Source organism: Engraulis encrasicolus, chromosome 14, assembly GCF_034702125.1.
Source record: "Engraulis encrasicolus isolate BLACKSEA-1 chromosome 14, IST_EnEncr_1.0, whole genome shotgun sequence".
NCBI classification, from domain to species: domain Eukaryota; kingdom Metazoa; phylum Chordata; class Actinopteri; order Clupeiformes; family Engraulidae; genus Engraulis; species Engraulis encrasicolus.
The window spans coordinates 2,300,605-2,309,360 of NC_085870.1; the positions used below are offsets into that span (position 1 = coordinate 2,300,605).

Sequence of the window (8,756 nt, forward strand, 5' to 3'; positions counted from 1 at the left end):
GGCCTATGTTGTATGAGTATGTATGAATGAAATAGGATGGAAAGCCTTTATTGTCTTCATGTGAAGTAGCATGATATTACACAATGTGTGACTGTGCATGTATTCAGGGGTGTAGTGGGCGCGGTACGTGGGGGTAGGCAGTCCACCCATTTCTCCTGAAGTGAGATTAAAAAAAAAAAAAAAAACCATCTTCCACCCATGTTTTAATACCAAAAGGAATGATCACATAGCAGTATTGCAGGTGATTGACCAAACAGATGAAAACGGAGAGGCAATGATGGTAGATTAAGGACAGTGGGGGGGGGGGGGGGGGGGGGGGGGGGGGGAGGGGGGGGGGGGGGGGGGGGGGGTTGACATGATAAGCTGCCTAATTATTTGATGACGTTAAAAATCATTTACGCCCCTAGCCACACTTTAAAAATGCCCACTACACCACTGCCTGTATTTTCATTTAGACCTATGTATCCGTGTCATGTGTGCTTGTCCTTGTGTAGCCTTCTTATCTTCTTATGTGTAGGCTATCTGGTGCGGGTCAGTGGAAAAGCTACAGCAATACAGAAGAGGGCATGGCGATGAAGACTTCAGGACGGATGTCCGGGACGAGCGCACAATCACTTTTGATTAGATATGAAAGCTGTGTTGGTATAAAAAACCTGTTTCGTGTAGAAGAAGAGTTGATCTCTGGTCATCCAAATGAACAGCCGTCTTCAAGTCAAGTCAAGTCAGCTTTTATTGTCAGTTTCCTCATATGCACAGGTCATACAAGGAATACAAAGTGATTGAACCCAGAGCTCGGTAAAATGCTTCCTCTACTTTAAGGTACTTCTGTGTTTAGCAAATAAATGGATTGGAGATAAGACATAGATAGCTCTCCGACTCTTCTTCAAAAAGAACACGCAGGATTTTCAGCCAGTGAGTGCATAAACGTCTGGCAAAGGTAGAAGGACAGAAAATCCAACACTTCTCATGTAGGCAATTGAATGGTACCTCTGTTTCCACATGAAGAGTTCAAATGCAAAACCCCCTAAGTGCCTTTTCAGAAAATAATCCTAATTCATTTTTATTGAATACAAAGCTATCAGAATTGCATTGTTTTTTAATTTTATTTATGTAATATAACTATTTATATGTATTATCAAGTAGGCTACATGAATGTAAACCAAACCAACCACGGGGGTCTCTAAAAATTTAGAAGTGCAGGTCTTCAGAAATGGAGTTAGGGTTTTTTGCATCTGAACTCTTCACATGTAGGCCTATTGAATCTCTGCTTGAAGGAGAACTTCTGCCAATTTCAATATGCTGTTGTATTGCTCACGCTACCCTTGACTTGTCAATGACGCTGCTTTTTTCGACTCAGCCCTTTCCGAGATCTGAGCAATTATAATGGGGGCAGACTTTGTTTACATTAAAAACCTTCTTAACATAGGCCTACTCTGAATCCCAAAAGGTAGCGCTGTTTGTTAGTTGTCTGATGATGTTGTTGCATAACCTTTTGGATGTTATTGGGAATAAATCAAGATGTTTTTTGAAATGTAAACATAGGCTACTCTGCCTCCATTACAATGACCAGGATCTCGGAAAAGGCTGAAGAAAAAAAATCTCAGGTAGGCCTACTGACAAGTCCAGGGTATGTGAGCATTACAACTGCATGTCGAAATTGACAGGAGTTATCCTTTAACCCCTTTGCACAGAGCCTATGTTATAACCTTACTGTCACCAGAGCCTATGTTATAACCTTACTGTCACCAGAGGCTATGTTATAACCTTACTGTCACCAGAGCCTGTTATAACCTTACTGTCACCAGAGCCTATGTTATAACCTTACTGTCACCAGAGCCTATGTTATAACCTTACTGTCACCAGAGCCTATGTTATAACCTTACTGTCACCAGAGCCTATGTTATAACCTTACTGTCACCAGAGCCTATGTTATAACCTTACTGTCACCAGAGCCTATGTTATAACCTTACTGTCACCAGAGGCTATGTTATAATAACCTTACTGTCACCAGAGCCTATGTTATAACCTTACTGTCACCAGAGCCTATGTTATAACCTTACTGTCACCAGAGGCTATGTTATAACCTTACTGTCACCAGAGGCTATGTTATAACCTTACTGTCACCAGAGGCTATGTTATAACCTTACTGTCACCAGAGCCTATGTTATAACCTTACTGTCACCAGAGCCTATGTTATAACCTTACTGTCACCAGAGCCTATGTTATAACCTTACTGTCACCAGAGCCTATGTTATAATAACCTTACTGTCACCAGAGCCTATGTTATAACCTTACTGTCACCAGAGGCTATGTTATAACCTTACTGTCACCAGAGCCTATGTTATAACCTTACTGTCACCAGAGCCTATGTTATAACCTTACTGTCACCAGAGCCTATGTTATAACCTTACTGTCACCAGAGGCTATGTTATAATAACCTTACTGTCACCAGAGCCTATGTTATAACCTTACTGTCACCAGAGGCTATGTTATAACCTTACTGTCACCAGAGCCTATGTTATAACCTTACTGTCACCAGAGCCTATGTTATAACCTTACTGTCACCAGAGGCTATGTTATAACCTTACTGTCACCAGAGGCTATGTTATAACCTTACTGTCACCAGAGGCTATGTTATAACCTTACTGTCACCAGAGCCTATGTTATAACCTTACTGTCACCAGAGCCTATGTTATAACCTTACTGTCACCAGAGCCTATGTTATAACCTTACTGTCACCAGAGGCTATGTTATAATAACCTTACTGTCACCAGAGCCTATGTTATAACCTTACTGTCACCAGAGGCTATGTTATAACCTTACTGTCACCAGAGCCTATGTTATAACCTTACTGTCACCAGAGGCTATGTTATAACCTTACTGTCACCACAATTGTAATGGCTATGTCTTAATCTGTTGCTCTCTGTACTGTCAAAACAATGTTGTTATGATGTAGGTGAATAATAATAATAATAATAATAATAATACTTTTATTTTATATAGCGCCTTTCAAATCACCCAAGGTCACTTAACAAGTATCGTGTAGCAATGTGTGTGTGTGTGTGTGTGTGTGTGTGTGTGTGTGTGTGTGTGTGTGTGTGTGTGTGTGTGTGTGTGTGTGTGTGTGTGTGTGTGTGTGTGTGTGTGTGTGTGTGTGTGTGTGTGTGTGTGCGCGCGCGCATAGGTGAATGTCCTTGTTGTGGAACTAGTAGCCATAAGCCTCCAGGAAAAGATGTGTTTTAAGGTGTTGTTTTGAAAGAAAAATGTCTGCATACTTAAATCCCCTTTGTGTTCTTTTTAATGACAGGCCAAGCTTCCGGTCTAGTGACCTTCCTCAGGGCTCAGTTCAAGGTTTAAGGTGTTGTTTAAACATGGCCAGTGAAGGGGCGTTCTTGGTCTGGTAGATTGTTCCAAAGAATAGGAGCAGGCTGGAAGGCACTGTCACTGGTGGCCATGAGCCTGGTACGAGGGACGACCAGCTGGCCCTTGGAAGAGGACCGCAGGGATCTTGAGGGGTCATAGGGCAGGAGGAGGAGGTCTGTGAGGTAGTGGGGTGCCAGACCATGGAGGGACTTGAAAGCTTGGAGGAGGACTTTATATACTGCCCTACAATATCAGAACGCAGTATCTTGAAAATGGTCGAAAATGGGTTTAGACCGGAAATTGGCTTTAAAATACCTTCTTTTTCTTGTGTTAAAATTTTTTGGCCCAACTTGGTCCCGTTTCGGAAAAAAACGCAAAAAACTGATTATACTGCGCTTTTTGGTTTTAGGAGGTTACGTGTTACTAGCCAAGAACGCAGTATAATGCGAATTATACTGCACTTCTCCATTGACACCGTGGTTTTGGTGTAGACAGTAATACCACAACAGAGCGCAGTATAATGATTTTTCAGCTAAAAAGTAATGAGAATGTTGTTTTTTTTGCTTTTTTCTTGCGTGCATAAATTTTCACCATAATAGTATTATTAAGTATTATAATAAGTATTATAATTAAGTATTATATGGAAGTGTCATCACCACTTTACCTCCAACACAGTCGCGTGGACAGAAAGGAAACTTTAAAGCCTTTTTTCTCAGTTTGGCATTTTGAATTATACTGCGTTCTGAAATTGTAGGGCAGTATAGGTAAACACTCATTCTCAGATAAAGTTCCTACATGTATTATTCACACATTTTGTGTTCAAATTATGTAACTATATACACAGTAGATATCTGAAATGATCTTTCGGGCCACATAAAATGACCCTACAGGCCAGATTTGGTCCCTGGTCATGAGTTTGACATCCCTGCTCTACACTTTTGGATTTGAGGTTTCCGTGCCCTGTAGGTGTCATTTGATATTTCAGCCAGCAGATGGCAACGTCGCCCTTATGTTCCACTGCCGTCAAACACTGAACTGAGGTGCTGAATGAAATGGAGAACATTTTAAAAGTGCTATTTCTGTCTTTCATTGGCTACACAAAATTGTCAGATTTGTATACATTTCATGTAGATTATGCATGCTTGATGGTAAGAATGGAATGTATTTACTCACTGGTGTACCTGCTTCAGACATGAGGATAGAGCAGTGTTTCCCAACCTTTTTTGTCCTGCGTACCCCCTAAGCAATTTTGTCACATGATGAGTACCCCTTCACTCATGCTCTATATCTGTTCCTCTATCCCAATGTGACTACACTCCATATATTTGCTATTATTACATGTTTCCAAGTACCCCTTGAGGTGTGCTCTAGTACCCCTAGTGGTACACGTACCCCTGGTTGGGAAACACTGCTATAGAGTACAGACATTATCTTCAGGTTTCATATGTACTATGTGCCATTCTGTCTTGTTGCAGAATGTCCTCATGTTGTGGTGCATCTGTTTACATATGTTAAACTAGTGTTTCTCAACGGGGGCGTTAGGGAGCTCAGGGGTACAGGCTACAGCCGAGAGTTGCGGTGCTTGGTTGACATTGGGGGGCGTTAGTCCATTTCATTTTTAATACTAATGGGGGCGCTGTCAGGCTTATAATGAAGTCAAGGGGGCGTTGGGAGGTTTGTGATAAGGCCAAGGGGCCGTTTGTTTGAAAAAGGTTGAGAACCACTGTGTTAAACTAAATGTCATGGTAGCAGAAGGGCGCAGAAGTCCACAAGAACAAAAACACCCTCACTCGCTCATCAACCTTCTCTTCATTGGACCATTTTGCATCACAGCACTATAGTAACTGATGTGTTTAGAGAGGTTTGCATAGTTGGCCATATCTACTTGGCGGACGGAAAGTCAACAGGGGGGTGAATAAAGGGGTCAATTTGTCATGGGCCCAGGGAGTCAAGGGGCCTAGAACTGGGGGGCCCTTTCAGATGACTTTGTCCTGGGCCCAACTAAAGCTGTCAGCAGGCCCTGCTTGGCAGCATGTTGTTAACACACATCAGGGGGGAGTTTCTCAAAAGAGAAGTTGTTAGCCTGTTAGCAACTTCGGTAGTTGCCAATGGGAAAATGCATTGAAAACAACAAAGTAGCTAATGTAGTAAGCAACTTTGGTTTTGATAAAAACGGGCAAGCCAGAGCTGACCTGGTGTGTGGACGTCTCTTCTTGCTAATTCATCCGTGCCTTGGCAGCCCTCCATGAGGATTTGGCCTGCATGTGCTGCTGGAGGTGTAAATATTGGCATGGAGCAAAACTTAATTACAAGCACAAATCATCCCCCATCAGTCTCAATAACACAAGGAGAACAGACATAATACTGTCATAATACTGTCTGTCTTCCGGACCGGGCGGCTTCCAAACTGCTTCCCAGCACAAGTCAAAACAGACGCATTGTGTGTTGCTGTTTTTCGCCAGCATGGTGGTCTCTTGTGGTGATGTTGGTGCCTTTAACTAAACATTGTTTAGTGTAGTAAACAATATAGCATCCAATTACCTTTAATATAGGAAAGGGTAAGCTCCACATTTATTTAGAAAACAATATTGTTGTTTTTCTTAGGCAGATAACAATCCTTGCTCGTGAAATGAAACAGGCATTTTTTTGTACTCCGCCAAGTTGCTGGTGAACGCTTTGAGCCCACAGAACAACCTAAATTCTAAAAAATCATCTTAGTAATGAAGTTCCATGGAGGTTGCTGACAGCTTTTGCTGGGCCCGGGACAAAGTCTTCTGAAAGGCCCCCCCACCCAATACATACAATGTATGGGGACTCACTTCTGTGCCGCCTATCTCCATGGGCCCGGGACAACATACCTGTTTGTCCCCTCCCCCTATGGGCGGGCCTACCTTTAACTAAACCTTGTTTAGTTTAGTAAACAATACCGCTATGTGCATCCAATTACCTTTAATATAGGCAACATTTATTTAGAAAACAAAATTGTTGTATTTCTTTGGCAGATAAAAATCCTTGCTCACGAAATGAAAAAGGCATTTTTTTGTCCTCCGCCAAGTTGCTGGTGAACACTTTGGGCCCGCATAACAAAACGGCCTAAACATTTCTTTTAAATCATCTCTGTAATGAAGTTCCATGGAGGTCACATCACTGTGGGGTCGTAGCAGTCTTATCTCATCTGCACCTTGTGCTGAATACCAATACAAAGAGATTTTTCTTCCCTGATTTTTTTTTTGCATTTCACTTTTCTCTCTCTCTCTTCATTGTTCTCTTTAGCGTTCGTGCTGGTTTGTTCACTGATGTGTGGATCGATAGGAGTGTAGGAGCCAGTTGTATGTACCGGTATTTTCTTTTTGTGTGACACCTGCTGGCCAAATGAAGTATAAATCTTGGAATGTGTTGGAAATATGTGGCCTTGAGTGGAGCTCGGTGCTTGGCACTGCTTAATTGGTTCACCTGGCTTATAATTAGACAGTGTGTGGCTTGAGTAGCTAGCTTGCTGATGGAATGCCTAGAACTTGGAGGTTAGAGACGCCAGCAGGCACACACGATTTTAATTTCAAGGTGATTTCAAGTGATGGTTTTTGTTTATTTTTGGATTCAAAAGGAATCTTTATTATATTATATATTTGTGACAAACTGGAAACATTATTTTGACAGATGGAATAAATCATCCTGATATTAAGACAACCTAATGGCGTCCAAGAACTTCATAAGGAGACAGTACAAGGAGTCTGACCTGTGCAGAGTAATACCTGCTCTCCAAGGAGGCCTGGCCTGCCCTGCCCGCGCCCGCAGGGCCGGATTAAGATACCCAGGGGCCCCTAGGCTACAGGTTGCAATGGGGCCCCCCAGAAGGCAAATTTCATGAAAAATGTACATACAGTGTCATAATTCCAAGCTAGAAGTTCAGGATAACATGTCTGCAAACTGTTCTCAACATGTTGGATCCATTTTTCAATAGTGCATCTTGTCCCAATTTTTCTCACTTTTGGCCAATCATGGCCCCCCTGGCAGGTGGGGGCTCCTAGGCTGCAGCCATATCTAGCCTGTGCGTTAATCCGGCCCTGCGCGCGCATGTTGCTGAACAGGAGCCGGGGTGCCATAGAAACATAAGACATTCAAGGTGCCTCTTGCATTCCAAGCAAAGTCTTTCCATTCTCTGATTTTTCTTTCTCTCTGATTTTCTGTCGGTCTCTCCATCCCCCTCTTTTTGTCTCCATCTCCGTCTCTTTATTCTGACTTAAATTCATCTCTTAAACCAATCTCTCTCTCTCTCTTTCTCTCTCTCTCTCTCTCTCTTTCTCTCTCTCTCTCTCTCTCTCTCTCTCTCTTTCTCTCTACTCTCTCTCTCTCTCTACTCTCTCTCTCTCTCTCTCTCTCTCTCTCTCTCTCTCTCTCTCTCTCTCTCTCTCTCTCTCTCTGTGTGTGTGTGTGCGTGCGTGCGTGCGTGCGTGCGTGCGTGTCTGCCTGTGTGCCTGCCTGCCTGCCTGCCTGCTTGCCTGCCTGTGTGCGTGCGCGTGTGTGTGTGTACATGGGGAATTATGTTTTTGATTAGTTGCTAAGGCCAAATGAGTAACCAGAGGTGCCATGACCCGTTTCTAATCTCTGTCACCCACGCCACCGTGGTTTTTATCTTCTGCGACCTTGGGGCGGCCTTGGGTGTGTGGCCCGGTCTGTCTGGTACAGGGAGTACAATGCGATATAGAAAGATATAGATAGGCCTATTATTTATACTATACTGTATATATACACACACGTAAAAAAGTCCTCTTATTTACGCATGGACAGGACAGGACAGCTGGATTGAAGCCAGCCACAGTTGAAGAGTGACCAGCCGTGGAGTATCTTTGAGGAGTAAGGACTTTTTCCCAGTTCTTCTAGAATTTCCCTTGAGCACTCTACAGCTCCCATTGAACGTTGTGTTAAAAATCCCGCAAAAGTCCTTATGACATCATAATGAGAACCGACAATTCTGGCAAAATTCTAATCACATGTTTGTGACGGTACTCCTCAAAGGGAAGAGGAAGTCGAGCAGCTGACCAGACCTGGCATCAGAGGGGCGTCTGGAGACCTCTGGACATATCCTGAGATCGACCCTTATCGGCCAATCACATCCTGAGATCTGACCTTATCGGCCGACAACTTTTTTTCTGACTTGGTGAGTTGAGACACTGGTCTTATTTAGTAGTCTTCAGACACTGAAAGAATGCATAAAGTAACTTTAATCAGAGAGACTGGATAAGACTTTAATAGAACCACCCGCTAAATGTAAAGCTTGCTGCACAGTTTTGGACTATGGTGTCATGGGAATTTGTGATAAATGCATACTTGTACTTATTGCCAATCGGTGGAGGCAACCTGAAGGGGGACATTGAGGTGGTGACGTCCTCTCA

General features: G+C 43.0%; 1 protein-coding gene across 1 annotated transcript in view; it reads left to right on the forward strand.

Annotated features, from left to right (window-relative positions):
- Positions 1–1,554: 1,554 nt before the first annotated feature.
- The window catches only part of LOC134463039 (eosinophil peroxidase-like), a 24,369-nt gene continuing 17,167 nt past the window's right edge, over positions 1,555–8,756 (forward strand). The window contains exons 1-3 of the mRNA XM_063216292.1: positions 1,555–1,604; positions 8,152–8,217; positions 8,380–8,521. The gene's annotated coding sequence lies outside the window, so the exon portion shown is untranslated. The remainder of the gene's footprint in view (positions 1,605–8,151; positions 8,218–8,379; positions 8,522–8,756) is intronic.